The sequence below is a fragment of the Columba livia genome, chromosome Z (assembly GCF_036013475.1).
Source record: "Columba livia isolate bColLiv1 breed racing homer chromosome Z, bColLiv1.pat.W.v2, whole genome shotgun sequence".
NCBI lineage: Eukaryota > Metazoa > Chordata > Aves > Columbiformes > Columbidae > Columba > Columba livia.
In genome coordinates, this window is record NC_088642.1 from 56,926,032 (window position 1) to 56,948,776 (window position 22,745).

General features: G+C 41.1%; 1 protein-coding gene across 4 annotated transcripts in view; it reads right to left on the reverse strand.

Annotated features, from left to right (window-relative positions):
• The window catches only part of APBA1 (amyloid beta precursor protein binding family A member 1), a 103,755-nt gene that overhangs the window by 60,209 nt on the left and 20,801 nt on the right, over nucleotides 1-22,745 (reverse strand). The window contains exon 2 of one of the 4 annotated variants that reach the window (XM_065045955.1): nucleotides 18,332-18,399. The exons of the other annotated variants lie outside the window; for them this stretch is intronic. The gene's annotated coding sequence lies outside the window, so the exon portion shown is untranslated. The remainder of the gene's footprint in view (nucleotides 1-18,331; nucleotides 18,400-22,745) is intronic. 4 annotated transcript variants of the gene reach the window in all.

Sequence of the window (22,745 nt, forward strand, 5' to 3'; positions counted from 1 at the left end):
AAACATACTGAGAAATTGAAATGCTGATTTATTTTTTCAGATTATAGGAATAACAACATGGAGACATACAGTTTAGATGGCTCACCCAGGAAACCTGAATATTAGAGAAAAGCAGCAAACCCACCAGTCCTACTGAAGGCACAACAAAGCAGATTGAATCAGAGTCAACAAGCTCAAGATCAATAATCCACACCTACTTTGAAGAGCTAAACCATAAAACATTAAAGGAAAATAAGCAAGAGGGCGTTGGTTGAGACCGTGCAGGCAATGACAGCATGTGAGTGACTACAAAACACAGCAGCTGAAGGCCGCCAAGCAGCGACAACACGGCAGCTCCCCTGGCTCCCAGCCATGGCAAGTGCAGCTCGATGCCATCCCCACATGTTCCCCGTGGGTCCTAGAGAGGTTGGCTTTGCCAGTATCAGGCCCTAGCATCACTGCCCGTGTTTTCCTCACTGTGGACCCATTCCCGTATTTTAGAAAACGCAGCTGTGCTTCTGTTTGCTGCCTGTTCTGCCCAGAAGAATCTGAACTCCTCAAAATAACAGTATTAAAGAAATGTGGTAATAAACTATTTCTGTTCCCTGCCTCTTCCCCCAGCAAAAAAAATTGTTTTGGTGAAATGCCAGGCAATGCTTTTTATGCATGCACACATATGGGAAAGAAGGGTCCCTTCTGTGACAGCTTAGCCAGGAAGTGGGAGAGAAGTCCATGCCCAGACCAACACCTGCAGCACCAGCTGGTGTAGGGGCATTGCCAACCACAAGCCTATGCACTCTGGTGACTGTATTGAAGGACTATCTGCAATATCACTAGCTTCCCCAGATTTTCTACCAATGTGAGGGTTTTGTTGTATTTTTTTCAATAAACCACACTTTCTACCCTTTTTGTCCCATGGCCTGCATGTTTCCTGTCACTACACAAAAAGCCTGAGGTGCCAGGCAGCTGCACTGCTCTCCCCTGGCAAACCCCAAAACCGCCCACCCCGTGTACCCTGAGTGAACCCACAGCTACGCACAACTCTTCAGCTACGCACTGCCGTAACCACCTCCAGGCCCTAAGCTTCCCAGTACACACACTTGCAAAACCTGAGTCATAATTTAGGAAGAAGACATCACCTTGCTGTTCCCCCTCCGAGCTAACTGCCCCTGAGGGCAGCAGCAGCTGACGCAGAGCCCAGGCAGGAGCAGGCTGCTGGCAGCAGCCATGGCCGGTGTGGCACCCACGCTGGCACAGGCTGTTCTGACAGACTGAGCCACAGGGAAGGACCCACGCTGGAGCAGCTCCTGGAGGCCTGTGTCCCGCAGGAGGGACCCCGTGCCAGAGTAGGGGAACAGCATGTGGAGGGAGCAGCGCCAGAGGGGCTGTCATGGACTGACCACAACCCCCAATTCCTCATCCCCCTGCACTGCCTGGGGTGGAGGAGGTAGAAGAGTGGGGAGTGAAGGAGTGAAGTTGAGCCTAGGGAGAAGCTGGGAGGAGGGCATGAAAGTGGTTTTAGCTTTTTGTCTTTTTTTTTGTCACCGTGCAACTCTGTCTTAATTGGTAATTAATTTTCCCCAAGTGAAGTCTGTTTTGCCCATGACACCAACTGGAAACCAGTCTCTTTTATCTCAACTTACAAACTTCTTCATCTTCGTTTCTCCCTGCTGCCCTGTTGACGGGGAGGAGAGGGAGAGAGGCTGAGGGTGGGGACAGGTTGCCAGCCAGCCAAGATCAACCCACCGCATGCTCACCAAAAGAAAAATATTAAGAAAAAAAGTATCAACATGTATTCAACTCTCTTTAATTCAGTACAGATATGGGGAGAACCAGCTTCACATGTGTAGGTAACAAGGCTCTTTTTTGCAGTGTTCTCAAGACCAAGCCTTTGGAACTCTTTGTTCAACGCAGAAGAAAACATACATTAGAGACTGCTAATAGGTATACTAATAGGTATACAACTTAAAATTATAGGAAGGGGTGGCAGGGTGGGGAAAACACTCGAAATATTTTTTTTTCCTTCTAAGTCCTTTCAGCACTAGTAAACAGAGGTGGTATTTGTAAAAATAATACAAAAATATCAACTGAATAGAGATTCGAAAGCTGTGTTGATTTTTTTCAATCCTCTATCTTGGCAGTGAAAAGCCCTTTTTACAGACTGCACTGTAGGAATAAATTAGAAACCCTCTCTGAAATTGCCTCACCTAGCTTATTATTCAATGGCAACATAAGTGATTTAAATCCTCAAAATCCTTATCTACACTCTTGTCTGTTTTTTTGTCAGGGCTAAGTCTTGTCCTAAAATCTAAATGGAGTATGGTTTGCGTATACTTTTGTATACTTTCAGCTCTGGTGGCAGTTTCTGTCACAAGAGTCTCAAACACAAAGTCCAATTCCTTCTCACCCAATGTAGCACTATGACAAAGGTAAAGCCATTGTGCCGCCTTACCATAGTACACAGTTTTTCAAAAAGATGGACCCAAATTCAAAGCCTTGTGATTTTAGATTGGGTCCATCTTTTTGAAACAACCTGTATACTCAAAAGCAGCATAGATAAGCAGCTACATACTCCCATGGTTCTTCCAAGTTTAGTGAGCACTCTCTCCTCCGGGCCATTTTGTCATTGGTGGAAGTACTTTCATGCAGAATTGCTTTGTGGTTTTTTAATACAAAGTTTCTCTAGATGTTCTGATGCAGCAAAACACAAACACCATGATTTTTAATACTCTCCAAATCTTTTGGGAGTGCTCTGTGCTACTTGTGACCTTCAGCTGCCTCAGATGGCAACATATGGTGTTGCCTTAACAGAATTGCAAAGAGAAGTCTAAAGGTCAGAACTTTCAGAACTCAAAATTAACTAATAATTTTCAGACCAGATTTTACTTTCCTTCTATGAGAACTGCAATGTTTTAGATCAGTTAATTGCTACACTGCAGGCATCACACAATGCGCTAAAAACAGATATCAGCAATACAGACGGTTGCTAATTTTACACTGTAAGGATTTTTTTTTTTCTTTTTAAATAGAATGCATTGCTGGGAATACCAAAGAAGTTGGTTTTGTCCCAGGAAGCTAATATTGGTAAAATTAACAGTTTACACTCAAGCTTGGGTTAACCTACTGACTACTTGACTAGAAGTTTCTTGACATCCTTTGGAGCTAGAATGCCGCAGAAGTCCAAAATTCAACTTTAGTTCCGTTTTTCTTGTAAGGAACATCAGATTATACAAAACGTCAAGCTGATGTCCAAATCTAATGACCTATTCAACAACGTCTGAATTAAACTAAATAATGTATTATATCTGACTTGTGTTTTAACAATATTTTTTTACAAAGTGATTTACAGTTTGTAACAGCCAACATGATTATTCAGAATGATTCTCATGTAAGTTGTTACGTTGTTACATTTCAAGTGTCTTTTCATTAACAATGTAAATAATCACTGGTGCAACTTGAACATCATTGATATCAGGCAACTGGTGCAAACAATCTCCTTGACCAAAATCCACATACTTGTCCTTATTGTAACACATGGCATATGGTGCACTGAAGTTAAGTCAATATACTAAATTTTCAGAAATAAATGTCACCCACTTTGCAAGAGGAAATCAGCTTCTCTTTGAAATCCATTCCTAAAAACCTCTAAGTTTCTGCATTTCATTAAACAAGAGGTTATCATTCTGTTCCTACAAATTATTTCAGCAAGAAGAACAAACAAACAAACTTCCAAAAAGCTTCAGCTGGTAAAATGTGGTTGGTCTAGGGCACCTCAGAGCAACATGCTAGCAACTCTTCCATTAAATGGGTTGACAGATCCATGCATATGATTCTGTCCGCAAATATCTCATTGCAGAAATGTCTCAGGTCTCTGCAATTCAAGAAGGTGGACCAAAAAAAAAAAGGAAACTGCAGCGACCACCTAATTAATCTGAAGAGCACAGACTGAGAACATCGAGGTAACAGGATTTCCTCTGTACTCATGCTCTGAAATACAGCTGAAGGACCACAGATGGATTTGGAAGCAGCCATGTTAATGCTGCTGCCTAAGTCTCACTTTCAAAAGTGATTTAGGAAGCTTAAATACTGCATGACTTGAAAACAGTACAGGCTTCCAAACAAACATGTAGCATTCTGTTCTATAATATTAAAACACTATTTGTTTCAAATAGTTTAATTACCTGTCTGTTCTCCGCTTTGGGCCCCTGCTGCCCTATGCTACCTAGTCACCTGGTACTAAAGACATTGACAGATATGGCTGTAACAGATCAGAAATATTTAGTTTCTAGGAAACAGCTGAAGTAGTCAGAGACACAGGTGGCTCCCTCCTCAATCCTCTAGTCAGGTGTAAAGACCCAAGTAGCAGCAGATGCATAACTGGAAATGAACAAATGGCTGCACTAACAGCATCAGCAGAAGGCTTTTAATTTTCTCAACTGAGAGAGCCTGTTTGGCAAATGAGAGATGGACCAAAAAATGCAGAGATGGAGGAGCTGTTCAGCATGCTAACTCAGCAACAGCAAAAAGGTACTAAACTAGTTTTTGGGGAAACTAATGGGAAAAGCTCTTATAGATGAAGACAACAGTAACTTTGTCTTAGAACTAGCCTTTAGGAAGCAGTTAGAAATTGCAATAGGATTATGGAAGAAATAAAGACAAAAGGTCAAAAGACAGTTTCCTAAACACTAGTGATGTTCACACAAATGCCAAAAATACCAAGCCATCTGAGAAGTTCTGCAGTATGTCCTAGCCAGCACCATAAACTCTGTGGGACAACTAAAACCAACTGTAATAGTAACATAGAAGGCAACAGCTCATTCATGAAGGGCAACCATGGCAAGAAGAAATGAGTAACAAGGTTCTATATCATACTTCAAGAATAGTGCATTTATTCTGGCATTCAAGAGAAGATAAAAGAGAGGACTGAAGTTAAGATGGAAGTCACAAAGAAAACAACAAAAGCACTATTACAGGTGGAACAGATTCTCAAGTTTTGAAGCAATTACAGACATTTTTTCTTAACTAGTTAACTACCCAAACAACAGCCTATGATGGTAAAATACAAGAACTCTGGCACTTGGTGAGAAAGTGATGGAATGTAGTCACGAGAGGTGTGCAAGGATCTTGTTACTTAAGAAAGCTGAAAAGGTAACGAGGAAAGGACATTTTATTCTGACTAAACATGGAGGAATTAGTAGTGAAAAATGAACTGTGATAGATAATTGTGTCACAATCACAAAACAATGAAGTTTAGCATTGTAAAAACAGCAGGATTCTGAGTGTGACAGGATGAGGGTAATGGACTTGGGAGAGGCACCAGAGAAGAACAAATAACTACAAGATGCTTAGAACACAAGGCCTCTGAGAAAAGATTTAAAGAAATGAGTTTATTTAGTCCCATGTGGGGAAAAAAAAATCAGCCTAAAAAGACAACTTAAAAATACTGAGCTCAGATTTGCGGGGTGGAAGGGGAAAGAAACAAAAAACAAAGCAACTAACAAACCAAACAAGCAAAGCAAACAAAATTACATTTGTAACTTTAAAGGATAATGCAGTTTTGACACTGATTACTTTCAGAGGCTGTGGAATATCCTGTCTCCTTCTCTGGAGACGTAAGAGGAGCTTAGAAAAATATCTAATCAAAGATGATTAGATCATATAGGTATGATTTGTCATGCCTTTATTCAGAGCAATGAATTAGATTAATGTCTGGAAAAACCTTCTGGCCCTGTATTTCCGCATTACTGATAAACATATTTCACAGTAGTAAGCTTTTCTTGCTTATTAAAACATGTATAGGCTTCTTTAAGGCAAGAAAATAAGGAAATTCAGCTCTAGGTCTTTAATCAAGGTACTCATTTATTTCCAAGCAAATTAAACAGAAGTACTTCAGTAACAAATGGATTGTATGTAAAGGAAACTGTGACTATGAAGCCAAACCAGAGCACAAGGCCTCCCAGTAGCTAGGGCCCTGGTAAGGAACCATTGATACAGGGAATTGACAATTAACTAATTAACACTTGAAGAACTAACACTTGACACTTAAAGAACTAACCCTACCCCACATCACTAAAGAGCCAACAGAGAGCTAACCCTTTAACCCACATAGCCTTGCTTAGCTTTGTGTAAGTTATTGTACAAGAAACAGGAATTTGCTGATGCCTTGCAGAGATAATAATCCTTGGGTGCATCCTTGGTGCATCCTTGGGTGAACTAGATAACAGAAATCTGGGCACAGGACAGGAGATACACCAGTTTTAACCAACTCAGCAGTCTGAGTCCTAACCAACTCATCACACCGGACCAAAGGTGACCATGTACAGAGAAAGAGGACCCGGGTTCATGATCACTGTGCAGCTGCAACCAGGAGGAGCCGGAGGTGGAGACTATGGAAATGGTCTGCCGGAACTCATTGTAACAAGAACTGCCTTCTTGGGGACAGTTTATGAATATGTATATGCGTTCCTAAAAACTTTCATTAATATGTTACACTTTACTGTATTTAACCAAGCTCACAACTACTGTAAAACACACACGCATCTTGAGTGAAGCTATTCCCTGTGAGTGTTCGACATCATAAATACATACCTTCCTTACAACCTCAAGGGCTGTAAGGTCATTTCTGCACCTCACCATGAGAGCCCACAGCGGAAGTGTGAAAAAGTGTGAAAGTTACTCTGCTGCTCTGGCATGTGCTCCAGCATACATGGTAAGAACCTGATGATGATGAATTGGACCTAGGTAGAGATCCAGGGCTAAAACAGAATATATCTAGTGATTGATAAGCGTAAACCCAATGCAATCACTCTAAGCTGATAATAACAGATGAATTTTGGGCTGCCAAGCCACTCATACTGAGGCAATCCTGTTTATAACACTACATAAAGCTTACATTATGTGTATAATAATATGAAATATGACATCTCGGTATGGATGTAGCAAAACTGGGACCACTGTCAAAACAGTAATTATGAGAGGGCTGTTTGCTTGAGAACAGCTTTGACAGAAACAAGAAGGTGTAAGGCTAATGAAAAGCTGGGGCCAAACTCTGAAAAAAATGGAGAATAAAATACCAAATACAGAATAAAATGGCAAACTGAGTGGAGAAAAAAGGAAGATAGGTCTTCCAAAGGTAGGTGTGTGGACCTACAGATGGTAGTAATGCTGACATATGGATTCAAGTCCACGAGGAGGCTAGAGGAAATCCCCTTGGAAGACATGCTGGACTCTTCCTCAGGTTTACGTTCTTAAGATGTGGGAGGCAGTAAACAGATTTACACCTCAATATTTAAAAAAATGTAATTTAGTAGTAATCACATACATGATTCCATAGAATCTGCATTCTGTATCATAATAAAATAAGAAATTGGTATATTTAATTGCATAGAGTATAGATTATTTTGCTGCTTTTCCTATTTCCTCTTAGAGTGCTCATTAATCAATAAACATCTTAGTAATTCACACCAGCTAAGTCTCAAGTCTCCATTCTAAATGGTAGAGTGTCAAACCGTGGCAGTAACATAAATGTATCCACATAGCCATTATTTCTGACTTCCCTGTAGGATGTATGAGTGAGGCTATGTGACAAAATCTCAACCACAAAGCAGCACTGAGAAACAATGGCGGGAGCAAACCTCAAATAATACACTGCCTCAGCTACCCCTGTCCCACCCCAGAAGCCATCAGCCCATCAAAGGTCCATCTCCACAAGCCCAGAGGAGCCAAGGGCATGCAACTGCAGATAAGAACCTAAACCGTAGACTCCTGAGGAAGGAACACCATGTCTGAGCCACCCCAGAGCTCACCCAGGAGAGCCTCAGCCCTTGTGCCCAGGTGTGAAAGCCACCAAAGGAGTCATTTGCAGCAGCCCACTCGATCACCTTTCAGACTAAGTGGGGCTGCTGTTCAGGGGTGTGAGGGAACATGATGCGATGCAGCAGAAGAGCATTTGGGGATTGCACAGGACTCATAACAGGAAGTTTAGGAGAGGAACTGAAGACAGAAGGGAAGGGATGGATTTAGTTGATTTGGTGAGGAAGTAAAGGAAGATGAAGGGGCAGGGGGATAAAAAGGACTAGTTGCATGTGAACAGTGGGCTGGTTGGTATGCCTGTCTGGCCATGGCCTGTGCCTGAGCAGGGCAGCCTGACCTATTTTCTCCATAAATGCTTTTCTAACTCATTCCTGTGTGAGGGACTGTTTACTTCAGGTGTATGTGACTGGGAGTCTGGGTGCAACAGCTGGAGTCAGACCACCAGCTGCAGTGCCTGTGTGTCCCTGGCACTGCAGCACATGCAACTGAGTGTGTGATCAAATGTAAATTGGGACCAGCTGGTAAACAGGGCAAGTGGCCAAGGACACAGAGGCAGAGTGGCCTCTAACAGCCAGCCCTTGGTGGGATGGATCCCATGCATCTCGGAGGCTGAGAGCACAGTGGGGTCAGCTACAGGACCAGGGGAGTCCTGGTCAACTCTGTGTGTATGTGTGTGTGTGTGTGTGTGTGTGCAAGTGATATGGTCAGTATCAGCAACTGGAGCAGGGCTGTGGCCTCAGGAGCTCGTATGCCCCAATGTCAGCAGCTACAGGGCAGACAGGCTGCCCGCAGCTGCTGATGGGATCCATGTTTCCCATATTTATATATGTGGGTCTCACTAGGGGACCCAGTCATTCCCTGTGAGAGAGAGGAGCAGGATGAGGCCCCTGGAGCTGTCTGTCCTTGAATGAGTTCTCTGTCTGCCCATCTGATCCATCTGTGCATACATGTGTAATGTCTGGTGTTTGTGTGTGCTGCGTGCAACGTGTCCACTGGGAACACTGGCTCAACCTTGCGACTGGATGGATGTGGAGCCACGGAGCAGCAGCTGCCTCACCTTGCTCAGGCTGCTGGATCTGGTGTGATCTATTTTCCTCTAGCAGTGTCGTATTAAACCAAATATAGACAAGACTGTACCTGCTCTATAAACCATATATGCCATCAATGTACAATACTCCCACCAAGCTATTAATAAATCAAAATCATTTTGACTCACAATATTATGGGTTGAAAAATCATTAAATACAAGCAGTATTGACAAAAATGGAGTATTTCTACCAATCACCACTAGGAAAGTGTCTTTGAAGAAACATTGTAAGAGTCCAATTTTCTTCATTAAGACTAACAAAGAAATAGGTGGCTGCAATGCTTAAGCAATTTCTATGATAAACCTTGTTCCACTGCTTCAAGTTTGTAATATTTTGATTATTTTTGTACTACAACAGAAAGGAATCCTCTAAGGACAAGCTTGCAGTCAGAAGCTCTTGATTTCTGTCTAATCTCTTCACTGACAGTAGGGACGAGCAGCATAAAATCTCTCCTTTAGTGTCCCTATCTGTAACAAACAAATAGCACGACACAAAAAATTATCAGGGTACTAGACAGCAGTTAAAATTAATCACTGCTTATTTGCAGGGAATTCTGAAAGTGAAAAGGACAATTTGCATCAGCAAGGAGTCCTAAAATGACACAGCACTGACAACATGAAGAGTAAGGAAGAGAAACCATTTTTTTGAAATACAGTTTCTATAAGCATAGGGAACAGTTGCATCCTATTTCCTTCATGTATTTTATTTTTGTAGCAGGGACAAAAATAAAGCTTAAACCAAGGCAAGTCTATTTAAACACTCAGTTTATAAATATAGAAACAATGTCATCCTGAAACAAATCTGAATTTAATCATCTGGGAGTGTTTATCAGAAATATGGACTTGGTACATAAGCACATGCAACAGCAGTAATGAAATCAAACATATCTCAAGCACATTAATTATACGTGATGTGAATTTTTGACTGCAAATTAAGTCAGGCATACTGCAGCTGACTTAGATTGAAACATCTATAAATAGGAACTGTGAATTTAACTGTGAAATGTATCACTAAATTCTCTGTGCACCCTGACAGAAACGCAGGAGATTAGGAATAGGATTATTCTATGTTCTTTAAATCAAACTGGACAGCACTTGAAATCAGGTATGCTTTTAAGACAGTGAAGAGGTCTCACTAATGAAGTGAGCTGAATTACTCTTTGAGATCCTCCAAGTATTAGATAGCTGTTGGCAGCTTTACATTTGAAATCAATGCTAAATTTTTCAGCAAAAGTACAGAATATCTCAGTTTATATGGTTTAGGACTGCTTGGCGAGTCCTACTTGCTGTAGCCTCAGTGAAACAAACAGGCACCAGGAATAGGTCAGATTCCTTGTAAATGTCTGTACATATAATGGGAACCACTTCTTAGGGCAAAGAGCAATTTGGCAGTTTCACAGCACAGCGGTTCCACTCCCACCACAGGGCAGACCCAGATTCTCTTCAGAAGGCTCACAAGCCAAGACAGACTGATCCCATTAATCCACGTATGCTGCCTATCTAATCTTGAAACTACTTTGCAAGGAAAACTGCCAGTGGCTTCTAACAGAGCTCAGGGAGAGGTCTCAGGCTTTGTCACCTGCTACAAAATATTTAAAATCCCAGTTCTTTTTGCCTTAAAAAATTATTGAAAAATGCAAATCCTTCTTATGGTAGAATTCAATAATGGCATTTTATTAAGACCACTCAACTCAGCAGAGTGGGGTGACAAAGAGAAAAAGCTAAAAAACCTTCCAAACACATTTTTTTCATTAACAATGCCACCTTACAACTAATTAAAAAAGACTACATAGTTTTCAAGACATAGGATTTTAAAACCTATAATCTCACCGACACTGGCCTCAAAATAATGGCCCAATTCAACTTTCTTGAGTTCTATCAGGGATTAATGTCACCTGCTTTAAGTATTTTTTTTTCTAATTCCGTGGACAGGGTGGGAGGCAAGTTTAAGCACATTTGTTCTCAGAAAAAATGGATCAGATTTTTCCTTCCAGAGTAAACACAGATACCAGTCCCAGCTTCTCGGCTAACTACATAATCCCAAGGGATTGGATTTTGGTGGAACCATAATGTGCAGCATTCCAGTTGGCTTCCTGAAACATGGACAGCTACGCAACAAGGCAAACTTGTCCACTGTCCTGGGTTATAGCATGTCCATATTCAAGGTAAGAACAAGAGGTTGTGATCCACACATTTGCTTTCTCAGCAGACAGAGCTGAATGCACATAGAGATATGGAACACAACTTACATTTTAACTATTTAGGATTAAAAGTTGCAGACACACTAACAAGGTGAATGAATGCAGTGTATAGGCAACCATGCTGTATGGAAAACCTTACTTAACCAATCTATCCATTTCATGTTTCTTAAATGCAGCTGAGTGACAACCTCAATTTGCAAATTCCAGCCTCAATGTCATTAGTCCTGCAAGTGGACCCAACAGCTCATACTACAGGACAAGCAAATCTCAGTGAATGCGCAGAAGGATCAGTTCTTGTAGTCCTCCCTTTGATTTGAGAGTCCAACAAGGTTATGGACCTCACACTCATCCAGCATCTACAAGAGGTAAACACAAACACATTGGCAAAAACAAATCCTAATTTTTTTTAAGCTAATTTTCAGTGCCTTCACAACATACTTTTCAGAAGTGTCCTGGGAAGACTGAAAAGGTACTTTAACAAGGGTTCAGTCTGAAATACTTTTAAAGTGAAGTAAATATAGTGTTGTGAAAAATATTGTCAAACTTCCTCCTTGGAGAGGAGAAATAACTTCAGAAATACATTGAGAACTGATTTTCTGAATGCAAGTGTTGTTTTGCCATCCTGTTGTGTATTTTATTTACAAGTTCAGCATTGAACAAAAACCCCCAAAGGATCACAGTTTAAACTTCAGATAAAGGTTACTAAGCACAAAGACGAGCACAGAATTTAAAAAAACAACACACACACACACACACACACAAATCAACAATATCAAATCACCCTCCCCCAACAAAATAAACAAAAAAATGAATTGTGAAAACCTATAAGGACCTATAAGACCAGGGTAATCAAGGTAAAGATAAAATTTAGAGGAATTAAATATCTAATTGCATTGATTTCATGATCTCACATATTTTAAAATAATTCTAACGCCCTCTAGACTACTGCATCTGAAGATTTACTGCTCAAGAACTAGACATCAATTTAAAAAGCTGTAAGCACATCTTCATGGGCCAAGGGGGCGGTAAATATACTCACTCACATATTTGCCAAAGAGAAACAGTTACGTGTATTCAATACCAGGGGTTCTCTTGGTCTGCGTAGCCCAGGACAGCTTTTGTTTGGAGTTCCCAGGAACTGGGATCAGAATTCAAGCACCAAACCAAACAAAACCACAACCAAACCACAAGACCTCATTCAGGCCTCAGCTGGAATCTCACAGTCGGAAACAACGAACAGGCACAGAGGCAATGCACAAGGATATAATTAGGACAAGCTTTCTCATTCCCTACAAAAAAAGTCTGGAAGAGCTGAACTTGATCTTAACAAAATAAAAACTTGAGATGCTGGAAATAAAAAGCAAAGCAAAGCAAAACAAAACAAAACAAAAAACAAACAAACAAAAAAAGAAAAATGGAAAAAACCCACAAACCCGTTTTTAAACTGAAGGCTGATGTTGGTAAAACGACAAATAGGCAGAAATAAGATCCAGACAGGAAATAACATGGTTGTGCAGCAGCTTTCAAATGGGAGTTCTAGTGCAAGCAACAAAAAACTTGCAATCCTAGCTGTTCTTAAACCAGCAAAATTTTATGTAAGGGATTACCTGAGACATCAGAAATTAGTGAAAACACACCAAATAGCGGTAGCATGGTATTTCTATGTAAGTTTCTCTCTCTTCTTGTTTTGAAAAGATAATTCTGTACTTCTGAATGAGGAAGTTCTTGAAATGCTGTGAGGCTGAGAAACCATCAGATCACACTGTCCATGGTTTTATACTTTTTCCTAAGCATTCATAGCTATTAACAGGACACTTGGACAATGGACTTTACTAACACTGTAGAACTATTCTTGTAGGCTTTTTTTTGATCTATGAAATTTTGTTATATTTTTACAAAAATGTACAGTAATACAGTGTAGTTGTACATAGCTACTGATATGGATATTGAGAAAAAAACACAAACAATTAAACCCTTAGGGAAGCATTTTACTCTCCCTTCTCCACGCTCAGCTTCAGTCCAACACCCCTTCCTTCCCCTCGCTAGTCTCAACTTCTCTTGTTTTCACTGCATGTTTCACTTGGTCATTCCTAATTGCGATGGCCATGCAACATGCAATGCATGAGGTTGGAGCCACTATTGTATGGTTTCTTTCTGCTGCTCCTTGCTTCCTACTTGCCTTCCTCCACTGCTGCTTGCTTCTAACTCATCCTCCAGTTCCTTATTGGGCTGCAGCCTGTCAGGGGTGTCCCTGCACTGGTGAAGGTCCTCCAAGACTTGTGATGTCTTGGAGCAACCTGCCTCAGCCTGGTTGTTTGGAAGCTGCAGTCCCTTGGGAATTTCATCCATCCAGTGTGGGTCATCTCCTTCCAAGAGCACAGCTCCAGCCACATGTCTCCTCTGTTTCTCCTCCCTTCCAGCAGCCTTAAGTAAGTCTGTGCAACAATGCCATGTGCTTCCCCAACTGTCTGAGGTTTTGGTGGACAACAGTTGTCTTCATGAGTTTTAGTCCTGCCATTTGATTTATGCGGCAAGGTTTTGGTAGCAGATGGCCGCAGGCCTCTGTGAGCAGAAACTAGGGGCTGCCCCATGCCATGTAACAGAGCAATCAATGAAGGACTGTATCGCATGGGAGGGACCTCATGCTGAAGCAGGGGAACAGTGTGAGGAGGAAGGAACAGCAGAGAGATGTCATGGACTGACTGCAATCCCCCCTATTCCCCATCCTCCTGCACATAGTCGTTCGTGGTCTCTGTAGAGCTGCTCTCTGCCTCCTTTTGTCCAATCCTGCAGCATTGCCAGGGGCTTTGCAACCCCTGAAGCAGGGCTCAGCCTTTGTCCTTTTAAAATTTCATCAGGTCTCTGTTGGTCAGGTCCTCTAAATAGCAGCCTTGCCCTTCAACATATCGACTTGTCCCTCCAGTACAGTGCCATTTTTTAAAATTTATGCAAGTGCCTTTTGTTCTCTCCTCAGAGTCACTGAGAGATATTGAACACAACAGGTCCCAGGACACACCTCTCCAAAAACCCTTGAGACTGGTCTTCAGACAGTGCATGACCTATTAACCATAACCTCTGAGCTCAACCATTCCAACAGCTTTTTACCCATCTGCTTGTCCTCCCTTTCAGACTGTAATATCCCAGTTGGATACAAGAATATTGTAGAGCAGACAGTGTCAAAACCTTGCTGGAGTCAAGGAAACTAACATCCACTGCTCTCCCATTGTCTGCAAACCTGGTCATTTAATCAGAGAAAACAATCAGCTGGGTCAGGCATGATCCACCCTTGGTCAACCCATACCACTGCTCCTGATGACTGCCTCCTCCCTCACGTGCCCAGAAATGTCTTCCAACATGACTCACTCCAACATTTTTCCAGGGATATAAGTGAGGCTAATCAGACTGTAGTTTCCATGACTGATGTTTTCTTTTGAAGATGGGTGCAACATTTGCCTTTCTCAAGCTAAAGACGACTTTTCCCAATCCACGTGATCTTTTGAAGATGAGAGAACACCCATGCAAATCTTTTCAGATTAAAACTTGATTTCTGGAACATAGACAGTATAAATAACTTCTGTGTAGTCACTACCCACCCAAAACTAAAATAAAAGATGGAAAACAGCTGTTCTTGAACCAGAATAGTTCCTGATTGTTCATTTTTAGCACTCCTTTTCTTTGTTTTGATTTTACATATTATTGTTTTGCTTTTGTACTGTAAAAGAAACCTAATTACAGTTTGAAACACTTTTATAAATGTAATTATACTCTTTCCTCTGAAAGCTCTAGCAACTTAACAGCACACCAGAAAACAAGATGTCCCCAGGTACAATTTGTGTTGAAACTCAACATACAGAAATGCTGAGAGAAACTAATTACATTACCTGTTCATTTATACTGAAGCCCTCTGTAACACTACAGAGAAAGGCATAGGATAAGAATCTGAGCAGAATGGATTTGTGGATTATATTTGCAAAATAGTACCCACCATATGACAGTTCACTCTCCCTTCCTGCATAAGCAATTTCCATTTGCATTCTCTCAGGCATACTGTTCTATTTGTGACATGAACCAAACAATATTGCTATTTTGAATTATTTAGAGATATGACAGTATTTCACAACAAATCAATCTGCTCCAAATTTCTTCATTTTCTCTGGAAATTATCTTGGACATTTTCCCCCATGTAGAATCACTCAGTAAACAAAAAAACAGAGGACAAGTGTTTTTTAAGACAACACCCATGAAAACTGAGCAACAGCAACATCAGCCTGCAGAACTGATTACTCCAGGTTTCAGTTGTGGATTTGACATTGTTAATTTGCAAGCATCTACTCACAGAACTTGCATTCAAAGGAAACAAGGAAATGGGCAGGAAACAAGCCATAATCACAGCTCACAGAGTAAATGTGTCCTACCTCAACCCATGCTCCACTATAAATCAAAGCTTCTTGTCAGACTACCAACTACAGAGGATCCATGTCAGGTGAAAATAGTTCACAAGTATAGATAAGTGTGGAGGCTTCTGCTTCTAACAGAGAGAGGCTCAGCCAATCTGAGCTTTCTGAGATTTCACATCTATCCGAAAAGCAAGAAAGCCAGGCTCATTCCACTCCACCTACGTATTACCCAAGTAAAGAGGATGCTCAGATGTGTTACAATTTCTAGTCAACAGAGGAGACAGCTGGCATTCAATACAGAATACAAGTTAACAGGTTTAAACCACTAGCAAACAAGCAGCCATTACGTTGGATTTACAGCCCTCACTTAAAACCATCAACTGTAAACAGACTCCCTTTTCAGGTGCCTCCTGAGTATATGTCATTAAGATTTCAGCTCAGCATCTAAATTATATGTTGGAAATCACCAGTGACAATTCTGACAAGGCCACTGGTACTCTTAAAAACACACACACGGTTCTTACCTTGCCTACTACAGATTACATATTAAATCCAAGAAGTACAAAGGAAAAACAATGGATGGAATCAATAGCTATAAAAGTGGTCATAAAATTATATACATAAGTATTGTGATAAAGGTAATCTTTCTGTGAACAGCTGACATTACTGCTTTATAAATTAAAACAATTCTGCTGACTCAGACAACTCAAAAGGAGTGCATATCGCTATGGTTTTCTATTATTTGTTTTCTAAACCATCTTCCATTATTACTATAACAAAGTTAATCTTAACACCTGAAGAAATCCTGATCAGACAGGAATCAGAACAATCTACAATGAGTCCAGAGTCACACAAGTAATGGTTGTCCAATACACACAACTGCCTAGGCAACTGGTGACTGTAAAATTTATATATAAATGAGTTCAGCTTGTCTTCTTCTCAGAGCAGAAAATCAATGTATCTTCTCATTATCTGATCATCAGTTTTATTACAAATGAATGGCTTTATTTACTTTTAACATTGCTACTCTTCTTCCAAATTTGGCTGAAATTAATCAGCCAGGGTACTGCGGGGAAGAAAAAGGAAAACAGAGGCTTGTGCAAATTTCTTTACTTCTTTACAATACCAAGTTGGAGGGAAAGAAGAAGAAAAAAAAAAGAGAATGTTCAAATCCCCTCCAGTGGATTGATTTTACCCACATGCACAAAAACAATCAAACCACACAGTCACATGACAGCATACCAAAAACTCTGCAGTCACTGAGTCCTATCTTGAGATGCTGCCTGACACAATTATATTGATGTCCTTGTCCCTGACGTCAGCATCAGTGACACTGCTGACATTTACCCATTCTCAAAGGCCTCCAAACATCCATGATTGGTTGTTCAGATTTGTTTGTTTCTCATCTGACTCTTGACCATTTTGGTAGGAGCTGGTTAATTATACCCAGTACTGCCAAACCAACCACAGTTTGCCCGCTGCCTTTTTACCACACCTGCTTTCAGTGCCTTGTATGGAACCTCTCTTCATGGGGAAGAGTGGAAAGAGTGGCTGGAAAGCTGCCTGGCAGAAAGGGATCTGGGGTGTTGATTGACAGCTGGCTGAATATGAGCCGGCAGTGTGCCCAGGTGGCCAAAAAGGCCAACAACATCCTGGCTTGTATCAGGAATAATATGGCCAGCAGGACTAGAGAAGTGATTGTCTCCCATGTACTTGGCACTGGTGAGGCCCCACCTTGAATCCTGTGTTCAGTTTTGGGCCCCTCACTACAAGAAAGACATTGAGGGGCTGGAGAGAGTGCAGAGGAGACGACAAAGCTGGTGAGCCTGGAGCACAAGTCTGATGAGGAGCAGCTGTGGGAACTGGGGCTGTTTAGCCTGGAGAAAAGGAGGCTGAGGGGAGACCTGATCGCTGTCTACAACTACCTGAAAGGAGGTTGTAGCATGGAGGGTGTTGGTCTCTTCTCCCAAGTAGCAAGTGATAGGACAAGAGGAAATGGCCTCTAGTTGTGCCAGGGGAGGCTTAGATTGGATATTAGGAAGAATTTTGTCATGGAAAGGGTTATCAAGTATTGGAACAGGCTGCCCAGGGAAGTGGTTGAGCCACCATCCCTGGAGTGGTATTTAAAAGACGCAAAAATGTGGTGCTTAGGAACATGGTTTAGAGGTGAACCTGGCAGTGTTAGGTTAAGAGTTGAACTCTGTGCTCCTAAAGGTCTTTTCCAACCAGAACGGTTCTGTGATTCTTTGGCCTAAATAGTCCCTCCTTGATAGGATTCACTCCTCATGGTCTTGCTTTTCCACTTACAGACCTCAAGCACTCTCCTTCAAACTCTTTCCAACACAGCATGCCAAACATAATACAGCATCTGCACCTTCACCAAGCATCCTTTGTGCCTCTCCCAAGGCTATATTCCTTTTCTCTCAGTACAGCAACTGCCTTTTGGTACTAATACAACACTAACAACCCATTTTACACTGTAATTAGCTGCAACCCCCACAGATGTTTCTGCAGACCAGCTACTTAGCCAGCTGCTCCCTCACTGTGGTATCATGCCCCTTGCTCTGGTCCCTGCTGAAAAGCACTTCCCTCCTCCTTTCCCCTCTGAAGACTCATTGTGAATGTTTTTCCATCTTCCAACACCCTGGTGGGTGCGCCCAGACTGCAGCGGCTCTGCTCTGGTTTTCACAACTGTAATGAAAATGTTGACTACTACTGACAAAACCTGCAAAACCCACCTTGATGTACTTTTTCATTTCCGCAAAGAGTTACTAGATTCCTTTCTGCAATTTGCATAATATAGTTTACAGCCGAGATTAATATGAATCTCACAGAAAGAACAAAGTGGAACTCACCCAGCCTCTTCCCACTGCCACTGAAAAAAAACCCCAACATCTAGATCAGAACCATATCAGGAAACCTTCTGCAAAGAGAAGAAAAATACTAGATTTAAAACAAAAAAAAAGTTGCCTCAACTTGTACAACAAGGATACCTTTGTACCTCACACTTACCAGAGGAAAAAATTATTAAAAACATTGCAAAAATAATCAATCATCAAAACAGTCATAGTCTTTGCACAATTCTCCCTCAGGAAGTGGAATTAAAAATGTAGAAGGTAACAGATTAAAAAAATCTTACATTAATAAAATAAAAATAATTTTTTTTAATTATTCAAAAGGGAAAAAATAGTAACTTACTATGATTAGATGCTTTCTTACATCGTTAACCTGCTTTTCAAAGTAAATCTCTTGATTCAGCACTGACAAAGAACACATATATCTCCTTAAGCTACTTAACCTTGTTCCACAGTTCACAGCCTCTGAAAGCACTGTTGTACCAATGTAAGGTCAACATAGTTTTGCACAACACTCAATGTGACAGAGTGTGATGCATCCTGCTTTAAAACTCCTACAGACTTAACTGCTTTCTCACTATAACAACACACAGAGCTCCCATTACTTGAGTATGCAGGCACTTCACAGAAGAGCAAACGCTAATTTATAATAACGAGCAGCAGGCTAAAAATCCCTTCTTCAGCCACTAACCAACAAGTTTTCAACCATAAAAGATGTGTGAAAACAGGGACAAAATGCCTCAGTTCAGGTTCAGCCAGTAAACCCCACCACAGCATCACACCTGGTTCTGTGGCCCAGCAGTAAAATCCCCGGTACTGAGAGAGTGCTGGTGTGTGAAACCACAAAGGGCATTCTTGACCTCTGAGATGGAATGAGGTACCACCTCCTCCACGAACGCTACTGAGCAGCACCCTCTGCTAAAGACATCCTACAAAGACTGCGTGGGAATACTGTTTGGCACTCTCGTGTCTCCTGCTTAAGTGGAATTAATAGTCCAGTACTTCTGAATGAAAATTTATCAACTGGGAAAGAAAAATGGGAAATTGAGTGGAAGGTCAAAGCACAGGCTAGAAAATTAAAGAAATTCAAATCTTCTGAGATTCAAATAAGCTTTGTGTTCCGTTTAAATTTTAGCATCAAACAAAACCAACCCCCCAAAAAAGTAAAATACCTCAATAGCAACTGTATGCTTTCCAATATGGCAGAGTTCTGTCATAGTCTACCTGAGTAATCAGACGTATAGCGTGAAAATACAACAGTATTGTCAGAAAATTATAGCTATGGAGAAATTGTGCTGGCTTATTGTTGTAAGGCAGATAAAAATGCTGGCAAGAAACACATCCTGTTATCATCCTGCTGCCGAGAATAAAAAATGCCCACTGTATTTTCACTTCTCAGATAATAACATCCAAGATAGAAAACAAAATACAAAAAAAAGTCTAAATGCTATCCCTTTCCACTTACGTATGCTAATACCTTTCGATGGCTTAAATCCTGTTTCATGGCAGTGAAAAGGTTACACATGAAATCAGTGTAGTGTCTAGCAAACAGATTTCTAACTGATGAGTTTCCTCTCCATAACCCACTGCTTTTCATCGTACAGCAGCAGTGGCACAACTGATATTGATGGCAAGGATTAAAAATTATTTCAAATGTCTATTGAAAAATGTCAAAAGAAAATACTTTGAAAAAGCAAAACTCTGATTATCACAAAGTTACATTTCTTCTAAAGTAACAGAAAATACTCTCCTGAAGAGCTCATTCATTTGCAAAAATTGTGCACATAGAAGTATTACAATTAACTGCCTGATATTTTTATGAAAGATCACTGCAAATGCAAAATGACAAGTACTGAAACTAAGAAAAGCCACATAAGGTTTCTAATAATCTCCTTCAGTAATTGTTTATTCAATTAATCATAACTCAAGTGTCTGTGAGAAAGAAAAATGTGAAGTACAAAAGAAGAAGAAAAAGTAGTCATGGTCTGATATATAGTCTATCCAGAATTACAAAGTAAATTCTCTTCTTCAAGAGTAAATCATTTAAAATCTGTTTTTAGATACATAAATCTGAATTCTATACTTTATAAAACATTAACACTTTGAAGACCCATACAAAACCCAAACACACACGTGTTTACCAGAGCCACAACCAAGAAAGAACTTCTCATAAAATAAAAACCAGATGAATGTTATTTTATCTGTATGTAATCAGTTTTGTGAAGAGGCTGTCACATATGTGAAGTATACATGATGTTTTTATACAAGGTGATATGACTCGAGCAAAAATGCAAAGACATAATTAAAGCTTAATTAAAGACTTAATATATTATGTTGCTGGTTTTCAGCTACTGATTACCAAAAAGAAAAGAAAGAATCACACAAGCTTGTAAGATTTAAAACCTATGCATAATATTACACTGAAAAAAAAAAGAAACCTCTATGACTAAACAGCTTGGAAGGCAGGCTCTTTTATTAGGTGGATAATCCACAAACAATACTTTAGAGGGATTGAACATTTATTTCTTATCCTTAAGTTTTAGACACTGGCCAATTATAGATTTGTTTTATGAAAGTCTTAAAGACAATGGACTTTGTTTGAGCTACACAGGCAATGCTGGTTCATTCTCCCCACAGGGGGAAGGTGAGCAAAGTCTGACAGCAGTGGGCAGATGGAACCGTGGGCACGGCCAGTCCAGCAGTTCAGCAGGTGCTCAGCCTGACATTATCCTCACCCTCTGCTGATTCCAAACCAATTTCCTGGCTTTCTTGGGAGATTTGTGTTCTTCTCCAACGCACTGGGGAAATTGCAGTCCTGTGGCTGTCTTTAGTGCATCACTCAGATACCCAATGCCAGACTCTGGTCATTTAATCAATTCTGTCTTCAGACCAGGCCCAGCTCCCAGTCATTCTCATGAAAGCTCTTCCCCATAGCTGCACTTCCACATCCATGCTTAAAACCTTGCACCCACCTGTCACTTACTGGGTGGCCCTGATGCCAGCCAGGAGACCTGCCCATCCCTTCTTCCCCATCTACTCTGCCCTTGTGAGGCCGCATCTGAGTACTGTGTCCAGGTCTGGGCTCCCCGTCTTAAGAAGGCCAAGAAATTACTGGAGGGAGTCCAGTGCTGGGCTACGAAGATGATGAGTGGTCTAGAGCACATTTCTTATAAGGAGAGACTGAGAGAGCTGGCTCTGTTCAGCCTGGAGGACAGAAGGCTGAGAGGGATTCTCATCAATGTTTATAAATATCTCAAGTGTGGATGTCAAGATGATGGGACCAGACTCCTTTCAGTGGTGCCCAACAATAGGATGAGGGGCAACGGCCACAGATTGAAGCATTAAAGGTTCCACCTGAATATGAGGAGAAACTTCTTTACTTTGAGGGTGACAGAGCACTGGAACAGGCTGCCCAGAGAGGTTGTGGAGTCTCCTCTGGAGACATTCAAAACCCACCCGGACACATTCCTGTGTGATCTACTTCAGGCGACCCTGCTTTCACAGGTGGGTTGGACTAGTTGATCTCCAGAGGTCCTTTTCAACCCCAACCATTCTGTGATTCTGTGATTCCCCAGGTTTTGCATTACGCTATCACAATGAACCTGATGCACATTACAAAGCACACCACAAAATCCCATGGAAAAAGCCACAAGGAAGATGTATTCAAGAGCACACCAGGGTTCTGCATGGGACATGCACACTACATGGAAAGGTCACTAGGTCTCTGGCAGAGGCAGGGGGAAGAGATTGTATTCATTCCCCTAGCTGTGCTAGCCAGTCTTGTGCCAGGCTTCCTAAATTCACTTTAAATCATCCCCAAATGTAAACTGTATTGTGAAAGTGAGTAGTACAGACAGCCTGCTGCTTTATCCAAGAAACTGAAAAGGCTTTAAATTTTAAATCACCTGGTGCTGACACAGTTCTACACCACTGTAGGAGGGAGCAGAAGGAGTCCCACCTTTGCCTGCCAGGTGCTGATGTCTGGGCAGGTATGGAATGGGTTACGAGTGATACAAGGGAAGATACTCCATTTGCCGGTTATATCCTTATCAACTGCAAGTTTAATAACTATAAAAACGTTCAAACATCAAACTACTCAAAAGTGTAGCTCCTTCCCAGCTACTTAGCAATCATTTCTTTGATAAATGGATGCTCCTGCTTGGCTTTACTCCAGGACTGATGTCTTCCAAATTTTGCAGCCTGCCTATTAAACTTCGTTGGGTTCTGACAGTACCATCAAATGAAGACAAACTGTGACAAGAAGCAAAAGATTAAACATAGAAGTAACTGTACAGAAGCACTTCTCAAATACAGAAATACAGATCTAGAAGAGGCAAATCCTTGAAAGGGCATTTTCCCATCCACCTAATCATTCCTAGGAGAAGTTAAAAATATAGCCAGAAAACAAGGTTAA